Below are 25,656 nucleotides of genomic sequence, written 5' to 3'. Positions count from 1 at the left end.
CTCAGCTGAATGATTTGGGATGGATGAATGCTTTGCAGTCACACCACCACTATCCAAATAATTCTTGGAGCGCGGTGAGTGCAGTGGACCACTGAGTCTAAAGCGTGGTGAGCGCAGCAAGCCCCAAGAAGGGTGCGTGGGTTACTAACATAATAATTTGCATAGGCTTCTGGGGCTTGTGGGCCTCACCATGGTTTGGACACAGAGACCCGCTGTTATCAGCATACTAAACATGATCAACTTGAAGTTGACAGGTTCAGTCGACATGTCGACATGATACACATGTTGACATGTTTAAAACCATATCGCGTCGGACGCAATGTACTGTGAGCTTTACAGCTCAATGCTGCCGACCGACGTGACATGTACTTGTATAAGCACTATACAGTGTTAATACAGTTCTTAGCATGTCCGTCGCGTCGGGAGCATTTTACAATGGCTGCGACCGACGCAATCTTTTCTGCCGGGAGAAAGGCGCCAAAAACACTCTGGGGAAGGACAACAGCAGCCATTTTGATGGTAATTAGAGCTACCACGCAGCACCTGTGTCTGGCTCCCTGCCCCTGCTGAAAAAAGTAAGTGGAATTTGAGGATTACTCAGCATAGGTGGGCCTTGGGATTTGTGAGGAACATATGCAGGCTTGGGGGGAGTGTGGGGGTTTGGGGGGGAGGGGGTGAGGGGGTGGGGCGCTTACTGTGGTTAATGATATATATACATGTGTGCTTCATATATCATTTTTTGTGGATTAGGGGGACACCATTAGGTGTATAGAGTGGATAATGTTTATGTTCAAGGGGTACTGTTTATTTAAATAGCCAGAAAGTGATCATGTGCAGGAGTTTATGAAGTGTATGGCTTTAGGGTCATGTTAATAATGAAAATCTGGATAAAACAGGTTTATGTGCAGAGGATATCATGTGCCTGGAAATGATGTACTGTGTGTTGTAATACATGCAGAATACTCTGCTGTTTGTGATAGTAATGCAGGGTGACATAGCCTGTAATGGTTTCTTGGTACACATATGCAAAATATAGCTGTTTGAGGTGTCATGTGCTTGTTATTGAAATGGTGCAGCAGGCAGTATGCTGTATCCACTTTGTAGTAATGTGCATGTAAAATGTTTTTTTTTTACTTTTTATTGGAGGGGAAGGGGGGGTGGGTTAAAATGCTGGGGTATAGTTTGTATTGTTTGTGTCCCATGACAGCGGCCATTTCACACCATCCCGAAGTGTGGCGAGGGGTGGCGGTACGCGTCCTCCGACCTTTTCATACCCCCACTATCCACGTCAGCGTGGAGTTGAGAATAAATTAGTGTGGCGAGCGCAGCGAGCCACCGAGCCCGAAGCGTGGCGAGCGCAGCGTGCCCCGCGAGGGGACGCTGATACCTGTTTAGCCCACGAGCGGGCGTGGATACCTGTGAGGCCCGCGAGGGTACGCAGGGATCTATGAAGGTATCAGCGTGCGCTCGCCACGCTTCGGGCTCAGTGGCTCGCTGCGCTCGCCACACTAATTTATTCTCAACTCCACGCCGACGTGGATAGTGGGGGTATGAAAAGGTCGGAGGACGCGTACCGCCGCCGCTCGCCACGCTTCGGGATGGCGTGGATAGTGGAGGGACACAAATATATCAATACTTCTGTTGTCAAATGTGGTGTAAATTGCATTTATTATGTCATATGCTATGAGTATCTCAGATTAAAGCCTTGTTTTTTTTCTCGGATTCTATTTCAGTTTGATTTTCCTTGTGTGCCTGAAAGGCCATTATTTAATTTGTTTGAATCACATTTATTTTTCACCTGCTGCCGACAGGTAAATATTAGTCGCTTTTTTTAGCGTATTAATGAATAACAGTGGAGTGCGTAGTGTTTTCCATGCAAAATTGCATTTTTCTAAATTTTGTTGTTCGAGCGTAGTGTTTTCCATGCAAAATTGCATTTTTCTAAATTTTGTTGTTCGAAATGTGTATTATGATGTATCCTTTTAGTATTAATGTGCGAGGTGGTTTTTTTTCACATTTTTTTAGGGATGACCTGTTGGAGTAGACTTTGGGTAACTTGTGTCCCATCACAGCGGCCATGTCACGCCATCCCAAAGTGTGGCGAGGGGCGGCGGAACGCGTCCTCCGACCTTTTCATAACCCCACTATCCACGTCGGCGTGGAGTTGAGAATAAATTAGTGTGGCGAGCGCAGCGAGCCACCGAGCCCGAAGCGTGGCGAGCGCACGCTGATACCTGTTTAGCCCACGAGCGGGCGTGGATACCTGTGAGGCCCGCGAGGGTACGCAGGGATCTGTGAAGGTATCAGCTGCGCTCGCCACGCTTCGGGCTCAGTGGCTCGCTGCGCTCGCCACACTAATTTATTCTCAACTCCACGCCGACGTGGATAGTGGGGGTATGAAAAGGTCGGAGGACGCGTACCGCCGCCGCTCGCCACGCTTCGGGATGGCGTGAATAGTGGAGGGACACAAATATATCAGTACTTCTGTTGTCAAATGTGGTGTAAATTGCATTTATTATGTCATATGCTATGAGTATCTCAGATTAAAGCCTTGTTTTTTTTCTCGGATTCTATTTCAGTGTGATTGTCCTTGTGTGCCTGAAAGGCCATTATTTAATTTGTTTGGAATTACATTTATTTTTCACCTGCTGCCGACTGAGGTAAATATTAGTCGCTTTTTGTAGCGTATGAATGAATAACAGTGGAGTGCGTTGATTTTTATGGGGTAAACTTCATTTTGGAATATTTATTTACAGAATGGAGCGTAACGTCGACCGCTCGCTAATGAAGAAGTTGATCGATCTCTACAAAGAGAATAGATGTCTATTGCGACAAGATCATATTGATTTTCACAACCAGGCAAAGCGGAATGAGGCGTTTGGGAAGATCTCGGCCTACGCTAGGACACGTGTCCCTAATGCAGACGTCACGTGGGTCCGGAGGAAATTCACTAATATGCGGACAGTGCTGGTGAAGGAGCATAATCGGGTCCAGCAGTCGCGAGCTTCGGGAACTGACCCTGCAGATGTGTACCAGCCAAAGTTGTGGTACTATGACCGTATGCTGTTTATTGTGGAGGATCAAGGAAGGAGAGAAACAGAGGGAACTACTACGGATGAAAGCTCTTCATCCAGTGCACAGGAGAGTGCGGACGTAGTAAGTATCTAGTTCAAACGTGTTCAGCATGTAAATGGAAGTGAAATGCAATGTTTTAACTTTTTTTTTTTGTTGTTTCTTTTCATTTTAGGTAGTTCCCTCTGAGTCAACGCAGCAGGCTGAGTCGGTGTCGGAGGTGGCGGCTCCTGTGGTGGCGAGCACGTCATCAGCTCCCCCCAGGAGGCGTAGGAGGAGACAGCCGACAAGACCTGCTGCTACTAGCCAAGAACACTGCTGCCCCTACAAGGAGGAAGCATTAAATAATCCCCCCGATGATTTCAAAATGTTCACAAATCATCTGTGCGCAGAAATGCGAAAGTGGCAGCGTCCAACAGTGCACCAATTTAAGCGTTTGGTGTATGACTGTATGTTGCGGGCAGCCGAGGATGACCTCTGTGCTGACTGCAAGGTAACGTCATGCCGCACAGCGCACGTAGAGCCACCATGCCCACACCCACATCACCCCCCCATGTTCAGTGCGCCGGTTGCTCCTCCGCCTGCCCCTTACTACGCGCCGGGACCCCCTATGCCACCTCCCAGTGATCCCTCGTCTTTGTCTGGGACTGTTTTCTCTGCTTTGAGAAGTGTGCAGACCCCCACCCCAGACGAGAATATTGATGAAAAATTGGGACCAAGCACTCTGTATTTGTATCAGATCTAACATGTATGAAATATATGTACTATTTATGGGAGTGTTGACATCAATCTTCGCCATAACCTTTCTACACATTGATTACTACTTTCCAACCATCTGGAAAATATATTCAAAAATTGATTTATGGCTCTCTGGTGAGTTTAGATCTTATTCCAACTGCCTGTTACATCTAGCAATTCTCCACTGTTTCTCTGTATGTATACACACATACCTACACACAATTGGGTGGCTTCTTTGAGAGACTAATGAAACCAACTGGTAGGTTCCAGTTTAACCTAGAATTAGAAGAGCAATGGAGTGTCTATTGTGCACAATACCTCTGTGGATTAAACACAAAAATAAACATCTCTTTCATGTAAAAAAGCAAAGAAATCACATAGAGTCCTTTAAAAGTCCAGGCATTGGGTGTGGATAATTGGACAGACAAGCATTAGGCCAACATGACTGAAGGTCAACAAGCATTAGGTCGACATGGGGTTAGGTCGACATGGGGTTAGGTCGACATGGGGTTAGGTCGACAGGGTCATTAGGTCGACATGGGGAAGGTCGATGGTCAAAAGGTCGACAAGGTTTTTTTGCTGTTTTTTTACCCAACTGTCAACACAGCTGACATGGACACCATAACATAACACTTAGTACCACTTGACTTTAATGGCAGTACCAATGGACTTTAATGGCAGTACCAATGGACTTTAACGGCAGTACCACTGGACTGGAACTGCAACAGTAACACTGGAGTTTAATCAGGTGGTCTGTGATGCAAAAATTATATTTACAAAATATTTGTAAAAAAATAAGTTTTCCTGGGTCGGCCCACGACTCCTTCATTTTAAGCCAGTCATCGCTGTTTCATGACTTTGAAATGGGAAAAATGCCAGTAAAGTAAGTATTAAAATAAATGAATTTTTAAGTTCCATTCACTGACTTAATTTTCTGTTCTTTCAGCTGATTTCCATAACAGTGTTGTTATGTATAATTAATATTGAACATTTGGACTGGAAACTATGTATTTGTTATCCAACTGAAAGGTATCAACTCCTTTTGATGACTACGGGCGTTGTGGTATCCTTAACCTCCATAGTTTTCCTGCACATTGATATTTACTTTCCACAGATAAGCAACATAACTGCAATATATGATATGGTACTTGTTTCCTAGCACGGCCACACCGATATGTATCTGGTTAGTCTTGACCATCGCGTCGCATCGGTGTCTTTTTTGTAAGGTTACGATGATCCCGACCCTTAAGATACTCGCGATGTAGTTTTTTTACTCCCGATGTATTTTTTGTCGTCGGTCTTCACATCGTCATCTTGTTAATTGCGTCGGGTTCCTTTAAGTATGTATACCCGACCGACGCGATACTACCGATGTACTTCTTTACTCCCGATCTTTGCCGTCAATCGCGTCGCATGTTTCAGCAAAACCCCCCGATGCTCATGATGCACAAGATGTTAATCTGGCCCATTGGTCCTACGATTTTCCCGCTGTTAAGGCCCTTTTTTAATAGGCCCAATTAATTCTTGTAGTCCAACCCCCTATAAAATCTCCCTAGTACCATATGTTTTAATGTGTTGTAATGTGTTTCTATGTCAATATTAAATCTGCCCTCTGTAATCTGCTCAGTTACAGCATCAATGTCAATATTTATTGTCATAATCCGGCCCCTTACTTTGACAGCCCCTTCTGTTTTATTTTTCCCTACTCTCTTTGTGGGTTTGTCTCGGTAGGAGTGAGACGTGTATTCAGTTGCTGGTGATATTTTGGCTGATTGATCCTTTGCTGGTGATATCTCCCTGATTGATCCTGTGCTTTGAATACTATTTGCTGCTGATCCTGAGCCTTGTGCTGCGGATTGCTGCTGATCTTGTGGATTATTGCTGATCCTGATTATTCTGCGATTGATTTCTGCTGATCCTGACCCTGAGCCGTGCTGATCCTTAGTCCTGTGCTGTGGATTGGTGTGCTGTGGACTGCTCGGTGGTTGATTTCGTGGCCTCTGAGATGGCTGAGGTGAATATCTTGTCACTGCCTACAAGTGAGGAGGAGGCAGTGGCGTTTCTGCAGCGCCATCATCTGCTGCCAGCAGAGGCTACGTGCGCCAATGGTCATCCGATGCGGTTGAATCTGAAGGAGACCATGTGGCGCTGTAATGTGAGGGACTGCCGCTTGAAGAGGAGTCTGAGAGCAGGACTGTTCTTCCCTGGCTGCCGTTTACCATTCCTGACGCTGGTCCGCTTTATATTTTCCTGGGTACAGGAATTTACCAGTGTGGAGTACTGCGAGAAGAATCTGTCCCTCTCCAAGAAGACGGCTGTCCTCTACAATAAGTACATGAGGGAGGCCTGCCTGCTCGACCTCATGGCGCAGCCGCAGCGCCGGATTGGAGGTCCCGGCAAGATCGTTGAGGTGGATGAGACCATGTTCGTGAAGAGGCAGGCAAATGTTGGCCGAGTTTTACCTCAGCAATGGGTTTTTGGTGGCATTTGCAGAGAAACAGGACAGTGTTTTGCCACCAAAGTTGCCACTCGGGACGCCAACACCCTCATGGAAGCTATCCTGCAATTTGTGGAGCCTGGGTCTACTGTCTACACCGATTGTTGGAGAGCATACAGTACGGCCCAGCTCAATGCCGCAGGATATGAGCATGCCCAGGTGAACCACAGATATAACTTTGTGGACCCTACAACAGGGGTTCACACCCAAAATGTGGAACGTATGTGGGGGGCATGTAAATGGCGTAATAAACGTCACAGGGGCACCGCCAGGCATATGCTTCAAAGCTACCTAGAAGAGTTTATGTGGCGGAAGAGCCTTGGACATGATAACCCTTTTGCCCGCATATTATATGCCTTGACTTTGTTGCCTAAGGACTCTTGAAATTTACCCCCATTCCTTTCACCCCCATTCCTGTTGCTGTTATATGTTTGATTTTCAATGAATTCCCTACAGTTTTGCATTTTTCATTTCAAAAGTAAATTTTAAAAAATGGTTTTAAAAAACTTGTGTTTCTTGTCTCAGCTGAATGATTTGGGATGGATGAATGCTTTGCAGTCACACCACCACTATCCAAATAATTCTTGGAGCGCGGTGAGTGCAGTGGACCACTGAGTCTAAAGCGTGGTGAGCGCAGCAAGCCCCAAGAAGGGTGCGTGGGTTACTAACATAATAATTTGCATAGGCTTCTGGGGCTTGTGGGCCTCACCATGGTTTGGACACAGAGACCCGCTGTTATCAGCATACTAAACATGATCAACTTGAAGTTGACATGTTCAGTCGACATGTCGACATGATACACATGTTGACATGTTTAAAAGCATATCGCGTCGGACACAATGTACTGTGAGCTTTACAGCTCAATGCTGCCGACCGACGTGACATGTACTTGTATAAGCACTATACAGTGTTAATACAGTTCTTAGCATGTCCGTCGCGTCGGGAGCATTTTACAATGGCTGCGACCGACGCGATCGATCAATTTCCAAGTACCTCGCCGCATTACGAGGTACGCCGTACATCTACAAAGAAATATCGGTCGATCGGTCGGTCTTATGCATTGGCGTGAGCGTAACATCACCGCCCGACCGACGCGATTTTTCTGCCGGGAGAAAGGCGCCAAAAGCACTCTGGGGAAGGACAACAGCAGCCATTTTGATGGTAATTAGAGCTACCACGCAGCACCTGTGTCTGGCTCCCTGCCCCTGCTGAAAAAAGTAAGTGGAATTTGAGGATTACTCAGCATAGGTGGGCCTTGGGATTTGTGAGGAACATATGCAGGCTTGGGGGGAGTGTGGGGGTTTGGGGGGGAGGGGGTGAGGGGGTGGGGCGCTTACTGTGGTTAATGATATATATACATGTGTGCTTCATATATCATTTTTTGTGGATTAGGGGGACACCATTAGGTGTATAGAGTGGATAATGTTTATGTTCAAGGGGTACTGTTTATTTAAATAGCCAGAAAGTGATCATGTGCAGGAGTTTATGAAGTGTATGGCTTTAGGGTCATGTTAATAATGAAAATCTGGATAAAACAGGTTTATGTGCAGAGGATATCATGTGCCTGGAAATGATGTACTGTGTGTTGTAATACATGCAGAATACTCTGCTGTTTGTGATAGTAATGCAGGGTGACATAGCCTGTAATGGTTTCTTGGTACACATATGTAAAATATAGCTGTTTGAGGTGTCATGTGCTTGTTATTGAAATGGTGCAGCAGGCAGTATGCTGTATCCACTTTGTAGTAATGTGCATGTAAAATGTTTTTTTTTTTTTTTTACTTTTTTTTGGAGGGGAAGGGGGGGGGGTTAAAATGCTGGGGTATAGTTTGTATTGTTTGTGTCCCATGACAGCGGCCATTTCACACCATCCCGAAGTGTGGCGAGGGGCGGCGGTACGCGTCCTCCCACCTTTTCATACCCCCACTATCCACGTCAGCGTGGAGTTGAGAATAAATTAGTGTGGCGAGCGCAGCGAGCCACCGAGCCCGAAGCGTGGCGAGCGCAGCGTGCCCCGCGAGGGGACGCTGATACCTGTGAAGCCCACGAGCGGGTGTGGATACCTGTGAGGCCCGCGAGGGTACGCAGGGATCTGTGAAGGTATCAGCGTGCGCTCGCCACGCTTCGGGCTCAGTGGCTCGCTGCGCTCGCCACACTAATTTATTCTCAACTCCACACCGACGTGGATAGTGGGGGTATGAAAAGGTCGGAGGACGCGTACCGCCGCCGCTCGCCACGCTTCGGGATGGCGTGGATAGTGGAGGGACACAAATATATCAATACTTCTGTTGTCAAATGTGGTGTAAATTGCATTTATTATGTCATATGCTATGAGTATCTCAGATTAAAGCCTTGTTTTTTTTCTCGGATTCTATTTCAGTTTGATTTTCCTTGTGTGCCTGAAAGGCCATTATTTAATTTGTTTGAATCACATTTATTTTTCACCTGCTGCCGACAGGTAAATATTAGTCGCTTTTTTTAGCGTATTAATGAATAACAGTGGAGTGCGTAGTGTTTTCCATGCAAAATTGCATTTTTCTAAATTTTGTTGTTCGAAATGTGTATTATGATGTATCCTTTTAGTATTAATGTGCGAGGTGGGTTTTTTTCACATTTTTTTGGGGATGACCTGTTGGAGTAGACTTTGGGTAACTTGTGTCCCATCACAGCGGCCATGTCACGCCATCCCAAAGTGTGGCGAGGGGCGCTGATACCTGTTTAGCCCACGAGCGGGCGTGGATACCTGTGAGGCCCGCGAGGGTACGCAGGGATCTGTGAAGGTATCAGCTGCGCTCGCCACGCTTCGGGCTCAGTGGCTCGCTGCGCTCGCCACACTAATTTATTCTCAACTCCACGCCGACGTGGATAGTGGGGGTATGAAAAGGTCGGAGGACGCGTACCGCCGCCGCTCGCCATGCTTCGGGATGGCGTGGATAGTGGGGGGACACAAATATATCAGTACTTCTGTTGTCAAATGTGGTGTAAATTGCATTTATTATGTCATATGCTATGAGTATCTCAGATTAAAGCCTTGTTTTTTTTCTCGGATTCTATTTCAGTGTGATTGTCCTTGTGTGCCTGAAAGGCCATTATTTAATTTGTTTGGAATTACATTTATTTTTCACCTGCTGCCGACTGAGGTAAATATTAGTCGCTTTTTGTAGCGTATGAATGAATAACAGTGGAGTGCGTTGATTTTTATGGGGTAAACTTCATTTTGGAATATTTATTTACAGAATGGAGCGTAACGTCGACCGCTCGCTAATGAAGAAGTTGATCGATCTCTACAAAGAGAATAGATATCTATTGCGACAAGATCATATTGATTTTCACAACCAGGCAAAGCGGAATGAGGCGTTTGGGAAGATCTCGGCCTACGCTAGGACACGTGTCCCTAATGCAGACGTCACGTGGGTCCGGAGGAAATTCACTAATATGCGGACAGTGCTGGTGAAGGAGCATAATCGGGTCCAGCAGTCGCGAGCTTCGGGAACTGACCCTGCAGATGTGTACCAGCCAAAGTTGTGGTACTATGACCGTATGCTGTTTATTGTGGAGGATCAAGGAAGGAGAGAAACAGAGGGAACTACTACGGATGAAAGCTCTTCATCCAGTGCACAGGAGAGTGCGGACGTAGTAAGTATCTAGTTCAAACGTGTTCAGCATGTAAATGGAAGTGAAATGCAATGTTTTAACTTTTTTTTTTTTTTGTTTCTTTTCATTTTAGGTAGTTCCCTCTGAGTCAACGCAGCAGGCTGAGTCGGTGTCGGAGGTGGCGGCTCCTGTGGTGGCGAGCACGTCATCAGCTCCCCCCAGGAGGCGTAGGAGGAGACAGCCGACAAGACCTGCTGCTACTAGCCAAGAACACTGCTGCCCCTACAAGGAGGAAGCATTAAATAATCCCCCCGATGATTTCAAAATGTTCACAAATCATCTGTGCGCAGAAATGCGAAAGTGGCAGCGTCCAACAGTGCACCAATTTAAGCGTTTGGTGTATGACTGTATGTTGCGGGCAGCCGAGGATGACCTCTGTGCTGACTGCAAGGTAACGTCATGCCGCACAGCGCAGGTAGAGCCACCATGCCCACACCCACATCACCCCCCCATGTTCAGTGCGCCGGTTGCTCCTCCGCCTGCCCCTTACTACGCGCCGGGACCCCCTATGCCACCTCCCAGTGATCCCTCGTCTTTGTCTGGGACTGTTTTCTCTGCTTTGAGAAGTGTGCAGACCCCCACCCCAGACGAGAATATTGATGAAAAATTGGGACCAAGCACTCTGTATTTGTATCAGATCTAACATGTATGAAATATATGTACTATTTATGGGAGTGTTGACATCAATCTTCGCCATAACCTTTCTACACATTGATTACTACTTTCCAACCATCTGGAAAATATATTCAAAAATTGATTTATGGCTCTCTGGTGAGTTTAGATCTTATTCCAACTGCCTGTTACATCTAGCAATTCTCCACTGTTTCTCTGTATGTATACACACATACCTACACACAATTGGGTGGCTTCTTTGAGAGACTAATGAAACCAACTGGTAGGTTCCAGTTTAACCTAGAATTAGAAGAGCAATGGAGTGTCTATTGTGCACAATACCTCTGTGGATTAAACACAAAAATAAACATCTCTTTCATGTAAAAAAGCAAAGAAATCACATAGAGTCCTTTAAAAGTCCAGGGATTGGGTGTGGATAATTGGACAGACAAGCATTAGGCCAACATGACTGAAGGTCAACAAGCATTAGGTCAACATGGGGTTAGGTCGACATGGGGTTAGGTCGACAGGGTCATTAGGTCGACATGGGGAAGGTCGATGGTCAAAAGGTCGACAAGGTTTTTTTGCTGTTTTTTTACCCAACTGTCAACACAGCTGACATGGACACCATAACATAACACTTAGTACCACTTGACTTTAATGGCAGTACCAATGGACTTTAATGGCAGTACCAATGGACTTTAACGGCAGTACCACTGGACTGGACTTATATAGCACCATCACTGGACTGGAACTGCAACAGTAACACTGGAGTTTAATCAGAAGAATATTTTTGGAACCCAAAACGCTTCCATTCCATGAATGTTCAGGTGGTCTGTGATGCAAAAATTATATTTACAAAATATTTGTAAAAAAAAAAGTTTTCCTGGGTCGGCCCACGACTCCTTCATTTTAAGCCAGTCATCGCTGTTTCATGACTTTGAAATGGGAAAAATGCCAGTAAAGTAAGTATTAAAATAAATGAATTTTTAAGTTCCATTCACTGACTTAATTTTCTGTTCTTTCAGCTGATTTCCATAACAGTGTTGTTATGTATAATTAATATTGAACATTTGGACTGGAAACTATGTATTTGTTATCCAACTGAAAGGTATCAACTCCTTTTGATGACTACGGGCGTTGTGGTATCCTTAACCTCCATAGTTTTCCTGCACATTGATATTTACTTTCCACAGATAAGCAACATAACTGCAATATATGATATGGTACTTGTTTCCTAGCACGGCCACACCGATATGTATCTGGTTAGTCTTGACCATCGCGTCGCATCGGTGTCTTTTTTGTAAGGTTACGATGATCCCGACCCTTAAGATACTCGCGATGTAGTTTTTTACTCCCGATGTATTTTTTGTCGTCGGTCTTCACATCGTCATCTTGTTAATTGCGTCGGGTTCCTTTAAGTATGTATACCCGACCGACGCGATACTACCGATGTACTTCTTTACTCCCGATCTTTGCCGTCAATCGCGTCGCATGTTTCAGCAAAAACCCCCGATGCTCATGATGCACAAGATGTTAATCTGGCCCATTGGTCCTACGATTTTCCCGCTGTTAAGGCCCTTTTTTAATAGGCCCAATTAATTCTTGTAGTCCAACCCCCTATAAAATCTCCCTAGTACCATATGTTTTAATGTGTTGTAATGTGTGTTTCTATGTCAATATTAAATCTGCCCTCTGTAATCTGCTCAGTTACAGCATCAATGTCAATATTTATTGTCATAATCCGGCCCCTTACTTTGACAGCCCCTTCTGTTTTATTTTTCCCTACTCTCTTTGTGGGTTTGTCTCGGTAGGAGTGAGACGTGTATTCAGTTGCTGGTGATATTTTGGCTGATTGATCCTTTGCTGGTGATATCTCCCTGATTGATCCTGTGCTTTGAATACTATTTGCTGCTGATCCTGAGCCTTGTGCTGCGGATTGCTGCTGATCTTGTGGATTATTGCTGATCCTGATTATTCTGCGATTGATTTCTGCTGATCCTGACCCTGAGCCGTGCTGATCCTTAGTCCTGTGCTGTGGATTGGTGTGCTGTGGACTGCTCGGTGGTTGATTTCGTGGCCTCTGAGATGGCTGAGGTGAATATCTTCTCACTGCCTACAAGTGAGGAGGAGGCAGTGGCGTTTCTGCAGCGCCATCATCTGCTGCCAGCAGAGGCTACGTGCGCCAATGGTCATCCGATGCGGTTGAAACTGAAGGAGACCATGTGGCGCTGTAATGTGAGGGACTGCCGCTTGAAGAGGAGTCTGAGAGCAGGACTGTTCTTCCCTGGCTGCCGTTTACCATTCCTGACGCTGGTCCGCTTTATATTTTCCTGGGTACAGGAATTTACCAGTGTGGAGTACTGCGAGAAGAATCTGTCCCTCTCCAAGAAGACGGCTGTCCTCTACAATAAGTACATGAGGGAGGCCTGCCTGCTCGACCTCATGGCGCAGCCGCAGCGCCGGATTGGAGGTCCCGGCAAGATCGTTGAGGTGGATGAGACCATGTTCGTGAAGAGGCAGGCAAATGTTGGCCGAGTTTTACCTCAGCAATGGGTTTTTGGTGGCATTTGCAGAGAAACAGGACAGTGTTTTGCCACCAAAGTTGCCACTCGGGACGCCAACACCCTCATGGAAGCTATCCTGCAATTTGTGGAGCCTGGGTCTACTGTCTACACCGATTGTTGGAGAGCATACAGTACGGCCCAGCTCAAGGCCGCAGGATATGAGCATGCCCAGGTGAACCACAGATATAACTTTGTGGACCCTACAACAGGGGTTCACACCCAAAATGTGGAACGTATGTGGGGGGCATGTAAATGGCGTAATAAACGTCACAGGGGCACCGCCAGGCATATGCTTCAAAGCTATCTAGAAGAGTTTATGTGGCGGAAGAGCCTTGGACATGATAACCCTTTTGCCCGCATATTATATGCCTTGACTTTGTTGCCTAAAGACTCTTGAAATTTACCCCCATTCCTTTCACCCCCATTCCTGTTGCTGTTATATGTTTGATTTTCAATGAATTCCCTACAGTTTTGCATTTTTCATTTCAAAAGTAAATTTTAAAAAATGGTTTTAAAAAACTTGTGTTTCTTGTCTCAGCTGAATGATTTGGGATGGATGAATGCTTTGCAGTCACACCACCACTATCCAAATAATTCTTGGAGCGCGGTGAGTGCAGTGGACCACTGAGTCTAAAGCGTGGTGAGCGCAGCAAGCCCCAAGAAGGGTGCGTGGGTTACTAACATAATAATTTGCATAGGCTTCTGGGGCTTGTGGGCCTCACCATGGTTTGGACACAGAGACCCGCTGTTATCAGCATACTAAACATGATCAACTTGAAGTTGACATGTTCAGTCGACATGTCGACATGATACACATGTTGACATGTTTAAAAGCATATCGCGTCGGACGCAATGTACTGTGAGCTTTACAGCTCAATGCTGCCGACCGACGTGACATGTACTTGTATAAGCACTATACAGTGTTAATACAGTTCTTAGCATGTCCGTCGCGTCGGGAGCATTTTACAATGGCTGCGACCGACGCGATCGATCAATTTCCAAGTACCTCGCCGCATTACGAGGTACGCCGTACATCTACAAAGAAATATCGGTCGATCGGTCGGTCTTATGCATTGGCGTGAGCGTAACATCACCGCCCGACCGACGCGATTTTTCTGCCGGGAGAAAGGCGCCAAAAGCACTCTGGGGAAGGACAACAGCAGCCATTTTGATGGTAATTAGAGCTACCACGCAGCACCTGTGTCTGGCTCCCTGCCCCTGCTGAAAAAAGTAAGTGGAATTTGAGGATTACTCAGCATAGGTGGGCCTTGGGATTTGTGAGGAACATATGCAGGCTTGGGGGGAGTGTGGGGGTTTGGGGGGGAGGGGGTGGGGCGCTTACTGTGGTTAATGATATATATACATGTGTGCTTCATATATCATTTTTTGTGGATTAGGGGGACACCATTAGGTGTATAGAGTGGATAATGTTTATGTTCAAGGGGTACTGTTTATTTAAATAGCCAGAAAGTGATCATGTGCAGGAGTTTATGAAGTGTAAAGGCTTTAGGATCATGTTAATAATGAAAATCTGGATAAAACAGGTTTATGTGCAGAGGATATCATGTGCCTGGAAATGATGTACTGTGTGTTGTAATACATGCAGAATACTCTGCTGTTTGTGATAGTAATGCAGGGTGACATAGCCTGTAATGGTTTCTTGGTACACATATGTAAAATATAGCTGTTTGAGGTGTCATGTGCTTGTTATTGAAATGGTGCAGCAGGCAGTATGCTGTATCCACTTTGTAGTAATGTGCATGTAAAATGTTTTTTTTTTTTTTACTTTTTATTGGAGGGGAAGGGGGGGTGGGTTAAAATGCTGGGGTATAGTTTGTATTGTTTGTGTCCCATGACAGCGGCCATTTCACACCATCCCGAAGTGTGGCGAGGGGCGGCGGTACGCGTCCTCCGACCTTTTCATACCCCCACTATCCACGTCAGCGTGGAGTTGAGAATAAATTAGTGTGGCGAGCGCAGCGAGCCACCGAGCCCGAAGCGTGGCGAGCGCAGCGTGCCCCGCGAGGGGACGCTGATACCTGTGAAGCCCACGAGCGGGTGTGGATACCTGTGAGGCCCGCGAGGGTACGCAGGGATCTATGAAGGTATCAGCGTGCGCTCGCCACGCTTCGGGCTCAGTGGCTCGCTGCGCTCGCCACACTAATTTATTCTCAACTCCACGCCGACGTGGATAGTGGGGGTATGAAAAGGTCGGAGGACGCGTACCGCCGCCGCTCGCCACGCTTCGGGATGGCGTGGATAGTGGAGGGACACAAATATATCAATACTTCTGTTGTCAAATGTGGTGTAAATTGCATTTATTATGTCATATGCTATGAGTATCTCAGATTAAAGCCTTGTTTTTTTTCTCGGATTCTATTTCAGTTTGATTTTCCTTGTGTGCCTGAAAGGCCATTATTTAATTTGTTTGAATCACATTTATTTTTCACCTGCTGCCGACAGGTAAATATTAGTCGCTTTTTTTAGCGTATTAATGAAAAACAGTGGAGTGCGTAGTGTTTTCCATGCAAAATTGCATTTTTCTAAATTTTGTTGTTCGAAATGTGTATTATGATGTATCCTTTTAGTATTAATGTGCGAGGTGGTTTTTTTTCACATTTTTTTGGGGATGACCTGTTGGAGTAGACTTTGGGTAACTTGTGTCCCATCACAGCGGCCATGTCACGCCATCCCAAAGTGTGGCGAGGGGCGGCGGAACGCGTCCTCCGACCTTTTCATACCCCCACTATCCACGTCGGCGTGGAGTTGAGAATAAATTAGTGTGGCGAGCGCAGCGAGCCACCGAGCCCGAAGCGTGGCGAGCGCACGCTGATACCTGTTTAGCCCACGAGCGGGCGTGGATACCTGTGAGGCCCGCGAGGGTACGCAGGGATCTGTGAAGGTATCAGCTGCACTCACCACGCTTCGGGCTCAGTGGCTCGCTGCGCTCGCCACACTAATTTATTCTCAACTCCACGCCGACGTGGATAGTGGGGGTATGAAAAGGTCGGAGGACGCGTACCGCCGCCGCTCGCCACGCTTCGGGATGGCGTGGATAGTGGAGGGACACAAATATATCAGTACTTCTGTTGTCAAATGTGGTGTAAATTGCATTTATTATGTCATATGCTATGAGTATCTCAGATTAAAGCCTTGTTTTTTTTCTCGGATTCTACTTCAGTGTGATTGTCCTTGTGTGCCTGAAAGGCCATTATTTAATTTGTTTGGAATTACATTTATTTTTCACCTGCTGCCGACTGAGGTAAATATTAGTCGCTTTTTGTAGCGTATGAATGAATAACAGTGGAGTGCGTTGATTTTTATGGGGTAAACTTCATTTTGGAATATTTATTTACAGAATGGAGCGTAACGTCGACCGCTCGCTAATGAAGAAGTTGATCGATCTCTACAAAGAGAATAGATGTCTATTGCGACAAGATCATATTGATTTTCACAACCAGGCAAAGCGGAATGAGGCGTTTGGATAGATCTCGGCCTACGCTAGGACACGTGTCCCTAATGCAGACGTCACGTGGGTCCGGAGGAAATTCACTAATATGCGGACAGTGCTGGTGAAGGAGCATAATCGGGTCCAGCAGTCGCGAGCTTCGGGAACTGACCCTGTAGATGTGTACCAGCCAAAGTTGTGGTACTATGACCGTATGCTGTTTATTGTGGAGGATCAAGGAAGGAGAGAAACAGAGGGAGCTACTACGGATGAAAGCTCTTCATCCAGTGCACAGGAGAGTGCGGACGTAGTAAGTATCTAGTTCAAACATGTTCAGCATGTAAATGGAAGTGAAATGCAATGTTTTAACTTTTTTTTTTTTTGTTTCTTTTCATTTTAGGTAGTTCCCTCTGAGTCAACGCAGCAGGCTGAGTCGGTGTCGGAGGTGGCGGCTCCTGTGGTGGCGAGCACGTCATCAGCTCCCCCCAGGAGGCGTAGGAGGAGACAGCCGACAAGACCTGCTGCTACTAGCCAAGAACACTGCTGCCCCTACAAGGAGGAAGCATTAAATAATCCCCCCGATGATTTCAAAATGTTCACAAATCATCTGTGCGCAGAAATGCGAAAGTGGCAGCGTCCAACAGTGCACCAATTTAAGCGTTTGGTGTATGACTGTATGTTGCGGGCAGCCGAGGATGACCTCTGTGCTGACTGCAAGGTAACGTCATGCCGCACAGCGCACGTAGAGCCACCATGCCCACACCCACATCACCCCCCCATGTTCAGTGCGCCGGTTGCTCCTCCGCCTGCCCCTTACTACGCGCCGGGACCCCCTATGCCACCTCCCAGTGATCCCTCGTCTTTGTCTGGGACTGTTTTCTCTGCTTTGAGAAGTGTGCAGACCCCCACCCCAGACGAGAATATTGATGAAAAATTGGGACCAAGCACTCTGTATTTGTATCAGATCTAACATGTATGAAATATATGTACTATTTATGGGAGTGTTGACATCAATCTTCGCCATAACCTTTCTACACATTGATTACTACTTTCCAACCATCTGGAAAATATATTCAAAAATTGATTTATGGCTCTCTGGTGAGTTTAGATCTTATTCCAACTGCCTGTTACATCTAGCAATTCTCCACTGTTTCTCTGTATGTATACACACATACCTACACACAATTGGGTGGCTTCTTTGAGAGACTAATGAAACCAACTGGTAGGTTCCAGTTTAACCTAGAATTAGAAGAGCAATGGAGTGTCTATTGTGCACAATACCTCTGTGGATTAAACACAAAAATAAACATCTCTTTCATGTAAAAAAGCAAAGAAATCACAGAGTCCTTTAAAAGTCCAGGGATTGGGTGTGGATAATTGGACAGACAAGCATTAGGCCAACATGACTGAAGGTCAACAAGCATTAGGTCCACATGGGGTTAGGTCGACAGGGTCATTAGGTCGACATGGGGAAGGTCGATGGTCAAAAGGTCGACAAGGTTTTTTTGCTGTTTTTTTACCCAACTGTCAACACAGCTGACATGGACACCATAACATAACACTTAGTACCACTTGACTTTAATGGCAGTACCAATGGACTTTAATGGCAGTACCAATGGACTTTAATGGCAGTACCAATGGACTTTAACGGCAGTACCACTGGACTGGACTTATATAGCACCATCACTGGACTGGAACTGCAACAGTAACACTGGAGTTTAATCAGAAGAATATTTTTGGAACCCAAAACGCTTCCATTCCATGAATGTTCAGGTGGTCTGTGATGCAAAAATTATATTTACAAAATATTTGTAAAAAAATAAGTTTTCCTGGGTCGGCCCACGACTCCTTCATTTTAAGCCAGTCATCGCTGTTTCATGACATGAAATGGGAAAAATGCCAGTAAAGTAAGTATTAAAATAAATGAATTTTTAAGTTCTATTCACTGACTTAATTTTCTGTTCTTTCAGCTGATTTCCATAACAGTGTTGTTATGTATAATTAATATTGAACATTTGGACTGGAAACTATGTATTTGTTATCCAACTGAAAGGTATCAACTCCTTTTGATGACTACGGGCGTTGTGGTATCCTTAACCTCCATAGTTTTCCTGCACATTGATATTTACTTTCCACAGATAAGCAACATAACTGCAATATATGATATGGTACTTGTTTCCTAGCACGGCCACACCGATATGTATCTGGTTAGTCTTGACCATCGCGTCGCATCGGTGTCTTTTTTGTAAGGTTACGATGATCCCGACCCTTAAGATACTCGCGATGTAGTTTTTTACTCCCGATGTATTTTTTGTCGTCGGTCTTCACATCGTCATCTTGTTAATTGCGTCGGGTTCCTTTAAGTATGTATACCCGACCGACGCGATACTACCGATGTACTTCTTTACTCCCGATCTTTGCCGTCAATCGCGTCGCATGTTTCAGCAAAACCCCCCGATGCTCATGATGCACAAGATGTTAATCTGGCCCATTGGTCCTACGATTTTCCCGCTGTTAAGGCCCTTTTTTAATAGGCCCAATTAATTCTTGTAGTCCAACCCCCTATAAAATCTCCCTAGTACCATATGTTTTAATGTGTTGTAATGTGTGTTTCTATGTCAATATTAAATCTGCCCTCTGTAATCTGCTCAGTTACAGCATCAATGTCAATATTTATTGTCATAATCCGGCCCCTTACTTTGACAGCCCCTTCTGTTTTATTTTTCCCTACTCTCTTTGTGGGTTTGTCTCGGTAGGAGTGAGACGTGTATTCAGTTGCTGGTGATATTTTGGCTGATTGATCCTTTGCTGGTGATATCTCCCTGATTGATCCTGTGCTTTGAATACTATTTGCTGCTGATCCTGAGCCTTGTGCTGCGGATTGCTGCTGATCTTGTGGATTATTGCTGATCCTGATTATTCTGCGATTGATTTCTGCTGATCCTGACCCTGAGCCGTGCTGATCCTTAGTCCTGTGCTGTGGATTGGTGTGCTGTGGACTGCTCGGTGGTTGATTTCGTGGCCTCTGAGATGGCTGAGGTGAATATCTTCTCACTTTCTGCAGCGCCATCATCTGCTGCCAGCAGAGGCTACGTGCGCCAATGGTCATCCGATGCGGTTGAATCTGAAGGAGACCATGTGGCGCTGTAATGTGAGGGACTGCCGCTTGAAGAGGAGTCTGAGAGCAGGACTGTTCTTCCCTGGCTGCCGTTTACCATTCCTGACGCTGGTCCGCTTTATATTTTCCTGGGTACAGGAATTTACCAGTGTGGAGTACTGCGAGAAGAATCTGTCCCTCTCCAAGAAGACGGCTGTCCTCTACAATAAGTACATGAGGGAGGCCTGCCTGCTCGACCTCATGGCGCAGCCGCAGCGCCGGATTGGAGGTCCCGGCAAGATCGTTGAGGTGGATGAGACCATGTTCGTGAAGAGGCAGGCAAATGTTGGCCGAGTTTTACCTCAGCAATGGGTTTTTGGTGGCATTTGCAGAGAAACAGGACAGTGTTTTGCCACCAAAGTTGCCACTCGGGACGCCAACACCCTCATGGAAGCTATCCTGCAATTTGTGGAGCCTGGGTCTACTGTCTACACCGATTGTTGGAGAGCATACAGTACGGCCCAGCTCAATGCCGCAGGATATGAGCATGCCCAGGTGAACCACAGATATAACTTTGTGGACCCTACAACAGGGGTTCACACCCAAAATGTGGAACGTATGTGGGGGGCATGTAAATGGCGTAATAAACGTCACAGGGGCACCGCCAGGCATATGCTTCAAAGCTACCTAGAAGAGTTTATGTGGCGGAAGAGCCTTGGACATGATAACCCTTTTGCCCGCATATTATATGCCTTGACTTTGTTGCCTAAGGACTCTTGAAATTTACCCCCATTCCTTTCACCCCCATTCCTGTTGCTGTTATATGTTTGATTTTCAATGAATTCCCTACAGTTTTGCATTTTTCATTTCAAAAGTAAATTTAAAAAAATGGTTTTAAAAAACTTGTGTTTCTTGTCTCAGCTGAATGATTTGGGATGGATGAATGCTTTGCAGTCACACCACCACTATCCAAATAATTCTTGGAGCGCGGTGAGTGCAGTGGACCACTGAGTCTAAAGCGTGGTGAGCGCAGCAAGCCCCAAGAAGGGTGCGTGGGTTACTAACATAATAATTTGCATAGGCTTCTGGGGCTTGTGGGCCTCACCATGGTTTGGACACAGAGACCCGCTGTTATCAGCATACTAAACATGATCAACTTGAAGTTGACATGTTCAGTCGACATGTCGACATGATACACATGTTGACATGTTTAAAAGCATATCGCGTCGGACGCAATGTACTGTGAGCTTTACAGCTCAATGCTGCCGACCGACGTGACATGTACTTGTATAAGCACTATACAGCGTTAATACAGTTCTTAGCATGTCCGTCGCGTCGGGAGCATTTTACAATGGCTGCGACCGACGCGATCGATCAATTTCCAAGTACCTCGCCGCATTACGAGGTACGCCGTACATCTACAAAGAAATATCGGTCGATCGGTCGGTCTTATGCATTGGCGTGAGCGTAACATCACCGCCCGACCGACGCGATTTTTCTGCCGGGAGAAAGGCGCCAAAAGCACTCTGGGGAAGGACAACAGCAGCCATTTTGATGGTAATTAGAGCTACCACGCAGCACCTGTGTCTGGCTCCCTGCCCCTGCTGAAAATAGTAAGTGGAATTTGAGGATTACTCAGCATAGGTGGGCCTTGGGATTTGTGAGGAACATATGCAGGCTTGGGGGGATTGTGGGGGTTTGTAGGGGAGGGGGTGAGGGGGTGGGGCGCTTACTGTGGTTAATGATATATATACATGTGTGCTTCATATATCATTTTTTGTGGATTAGGGGGACACCATTAGGTGTATAGAGTGGATAATGTTTATGTTCAAGGGGTACTGTTTATTTAAATAGCCAGAAAGTGATCATGTGCAGGAGTTTATGAAGTGTATGGCTTTAGGGTCATGTTAATAATGAAAATCTGGATAAAACAGGTTTATGTGCAGAGGATATCATGTGCCTGGAAATGATGTACTGTGTGTTGTAATACATGCAGAATACTCTGCTGTTTGTGATAGTAATGCAGGGTGACATAGCCTGTAATGGTTTCTTGGTACACATATGTAAAATATAGCTGTTTGAGGTGTCATGTGCTTGTTATTGAAATGGTGCAGCAGGCAGTATGCTGTATCCACTTTGTAGTAATGTGCATGTAAAATGTTTTTTTTTTTTTTTTACTTTTTATTGGAGGGGAAGGGGGGGTGGGTTAAAATGCTGGGGTATAGTTTGTATTGTTTGTGTCCCATGACAGCGGCCATTTCACACCATCCCGAAGTGTGGTGAGGGGCGGCGGTACGCGTCCTCCGACCTTTTCATACCCCCACTATCCACGTCAGCGTGGAGTTGAGAATAAATTAGTGTGGCGAGCGCAGCGAGCCACCGAGCCCGAAGCGTGGCGAGCGCAGCGTGCCCCGCGAGGGGACGCTGATACCTGTGAAGCCCACGAGCGGGTGTGGATACCTGTGAGGCCCGCGAGGGTACGCAGGGATCTATGAAGGTATCAGCGTGCGCTCGCCACGCTTCGGGCTCAGTGGCTCGCTGCGCTCGCCACACTAATTTATTCTCAACTCCACGCCGACGTGGATAGTGGGGGTATGAAAAGGTCGGAGGACGCGTACTGCCGCCGCTCGCCACGCTTCGGGATGGCGTGGATAGTGGAGGGACACAATATATCAATACTTCTGTTGTCAAATGTGGTGTAAATTGCATTTATTATGTCATATGCTATGAGTATCTCAGATTAAAGCCTTGTTTTTTTTCTCGGATTCTATTTCAGTTTGATTTTCCTTGTGTGCCTGAAAGGCCATTATTTAATTTGTTTGAATCACATTTATTTTTCACCTGCTGCCGACAGGTAAATATTAGTCGCTTTTTTTAGCGTATTAATGAATAACAGTGGAGTGCGTAGTGTTTTCCATGCAAAATTGCATTTTTCTAAATTTTGTTGTTCGAAATGTGTATTATGATGTATCCTTTTAGTATTAATGTGCGAGGTGGTTTTTTTTCACATTTTTTTGGGGATGACCTGTTGGAGTAGACTTTGGGTAACTTGTGTCCCATCACAGCGGCCATGTCACGCCATCCCAAAGTGTGGCGAGGGGCGGCGGAACGCGTCCTCCGACCTTTTCATAACCCCACTATCCACGTCGGCGTGGAGTTGAGAATAAATTAGTGTGGCGAGCGCAGCGAGCCACCGAGCCCGAAGCGTGGCGAGCGCACGCTGATACCTGTTTAGCCCACGAGCGGGCGTGGATACCTGTGAGGCCCGCGAGGGTACGCAGGGATCTGTGAAGGTATCAGCTGCGCTCGCCACGCTTCGGGCTCAGTGGCTCGCTGCGCTCGCCCCACTAATTTATTCTCAACTCCACGCCGACGTGGATAGTGGGGGTATGAAAAGGTCGGAGGACGCGTACCGCCGCCGCTCGCCACGCTTCGGGATGGCGTGGATAGTGGAGGGACACAAATATATCAGTACTTCTGTTGTCAAATGTGGTGTAAATTGCATTTATTATGTCATATGCTATGAGTATCTCAGATTAAAGCCTTGTTTTTTTTCTCGGATTCTATTTCAGTGTGATTGTCCTTGTGTGCCTGAAAGGCCATTATTTAATTTGTTTGGAATTACATTTATTTTTCACCTGCTGCCGACTGAGGTAAATATTAGTCGCTTTTTGTAGCGTATGAATGAATAACAGTGGAGTGCGTTGATTTTTATGGGGTAAACTTCATTTTGGAATATTTATTTACAGAATGGAGCGTAACGTCGACCGCTCGCTAATGAAGAAGTTGATCGATCTCTACAAAGAGAATAGATGTCTATTGCGACAAGATCATATTGATTTTCACAACCAGGCAAAGCGGAATGAGGCGTTTGGGAAGATCTCGGCCTACGCTAGGACACGTGTCCCTAATGCAGACGTCACGTGGGTCCGGAGGAAATTCACTAATATGCGGACAGTGCTGGTGAAGGAGCATAATCGGGTCCAGCAGTCGCGAGCTTCGGGAACTGACCCTGCAGATGTGTACCAGCCAAAGTTGTGGTACTATGACCGTATGCTGTTTATTGTGGAGGATCAAGGAAGGAGAGAAACAGAGGGAGCTACTACAGATGAAAGCTCTTCATCCAGTGCACAGGAGAGTGCGGACGTAGTAAGTATCTAGTTCAAACATGTTCAGCATGTAAATGGAAGTGAAATGCAATGTTTTAACTTTTTTTTTTTTTTGTTTCTTTTCATTTTAGGTAGTTCCCTCTGAGTCAACGCAGCAGGCTGAGTCGGTGTCGGAGGTGGCGGCTCCTGTGGTGGCGAGCACGTCATCAGCTCCCCCCAGGAGGCGTAGGAGGAGACAGCCGACAAGACCTGCTGCTACTAGCCAAGAACACTGCTGCCCCTACAAGGAGGAAGCATTAAATAATCCCCCCGATGATTTCAAAATGTTCACAAATCATCTGTGCGCAGAAATGCGAAAGTGGCAGCGTCCAACAGTGCACCAATTTAAGCGTTTGGTGTATGACTGTATGTTGCGGGCAGCCGAGGATGACCTCTGTGCTGACTGCAAGGTAACGTCATGCCGCACAGCGCAGGTAGAGCCACCATGCCCACACCCACATCACCCCCCCATGTTCAGTGCGCCGGTTGCTCCTCCGCCTGCCCCTTACTACGCGCCGGGACCCCCTATGCCACCTCCCAGTGATCCCTCGTCTTTGTCTGGGACTGTTTTCTCTGCTTTGAGAAGTGTGCAGACCCCCACCCCAGACGAGAATATTGATGAAAAATTGGGACCAAGCACTCTGTATTTGTATCAGATCTAACATGTATGAAATATATGTACTATTTATGGGAGTGTTGACATCAATCTTCGCCATAACCTTTCTACACATTGATTACTACTTTCCAACCATCTGGAAAATATATTCAAAAATTGATTTATGGCTCTCTGGTGAGTTTAGATCTTATTCCAACTGCCTGTTACATCTAGCAATTCTCCACTGTTTCTCTGTATGTATACACACATACCTACACACAATTGGGTGGCTTCTTTGAGAGACTAATGAAACCAACTGGTAGGTTCCAGTTTAACCTAGAATTAGAAGAGCAATGGAGTGTCTATTGTGCACAATACCTCTGTGGATTAAACACAAAAATAAACATCTCTTTCATGTAAAAAAGCAAAGAAATCACATAGAGTCCTTTAAAAGTCCAGGGATTGGGTGTGGATAATTGGACAGACAAGCATTAGGCCAACATGACTGAAGGTCAACAAGCATTAGGTCAACATGGGGTTAGGTCGACATGGGGTTAGGTCGACAGGGTCATTAGGTCGACATGGGGAAGGTCGATGGTCAAAAGGTCGACAAGGTTTTTTTGCTGTTTTTTTACCCAACTGTCAACACAGCTGACATGGACACCATAACATAACACTTAGTACCACTTGACTTTAATGGCAGTACCAATGGACTTTAATGGCAGTACCAATGGACTTTAACGGCAGTACCACTGGACTGGACTTATATAGCACCATCACTGGACTGGAACTGCAACAGTAACACTGGAGTTTAATCAGAAGAATATTTTTGGAACCCAAAACGCTTCCATTCCATGAATGTTCAGGTGGTCTGTGATGCAAAAATTATATTTACAAAATATTTGTAAAAAAAAAAGTTTTCCTGGGTCGGCCCACGACTCCTTCATTTTAAGCCAGTCATCGCTGTTTCATGACTTTGAAATGGGAAAAATGCCAGTAAAGTAAGTATTAAAATAAATGAATTTTTAAGTTCCATTCACTGACTTAATTTTCTGTTCTTTCAGCTGATTTCCATAACAGTGTTGTTATGTATAATTAATATTGAACATTTGGACTGGAAACTATGTATTTGTTATCCAACTGAAAGGTATCAACTCCTTTTGATGACTACGGGCGTTGTGGTATCCTTAACCTCCATAGTTTTCCTGCACATTGATATTTACTTTCC

At 45.9% G+C, this 25,656-nt stretch overlaps 3 long non-coding RNA genes across 3 annotated transcripts; all 3 read right to left on the bottom strand.

Moving 5' to 3' along the window:
- Positions 1-1,621: 1,621 nt before the first annotated feature.
- On the bottom strand, positions 1,622-5,387 carry LOC146025985 (uncharacterized). The gene is made up of 2 exons (XR_014454330.1): positions 2,646-5,387; positions 1,622-1,798 (listed from the first exon to the last, which is right to left on the bottom strand). It is a non-coding gene; the product is annotated as an uncharacterized LOC146025985 (long non-coding RNA).
- A 3,188-nt stretch (positions 5,388-8,575) lies between these two features.
- LOC146026999 (uncharacterized) lies at positions 8,576-10,357 on the bottom strand. Its single transcript, XR_014454619.1, has 2 exons — positions 9,433-10,357; positions 8,576-8,752 (listed from the first exon to the last, which is right to left on the bottom strand). It is a non-coding gene; the product is annotated as an uncharacterized LOC146026999 (long non-coding RNA).
- A 5,056-nt stretch (positions 10,358-15,413) lies between these two features.
- Positions 15,414-17,899, bottom strand: LOC146025984 (uncharacterized). Its single transcript, XR_014454329.1, has 2 exons — positions 16,388-17,899; positions 15,414-15,590 (listed from the first exon to the last, which is right to left on the bottom strand). It is a non-coding gene; the product is annotated as an uncharacterized LOC146025984 (long non-coding RNA).
- Positions 17,900-25,656: the final 7,757 nt, after the last annotated feature.

The sequence above is a fragment of the Crinia signifera genome, chromosome 8 (genome assembly GCF_055691185.1).
Source record: "Crinia signifera chromosome 8, ASM5569118v1, whole genome shotgun sequence".
In the NCBI taxonomy this organism is placed as follows: Eukaryota; Metazoa; Chordata; class Amphibia; order Anura; family Myobatrachidae; genus Crinia; species Crinia signifera.
The sequence above is the reverse complement of the archived record's forward strand: the minus strand, read 5'-3'. Positions and strand labels throughout refer to the sequence as shown.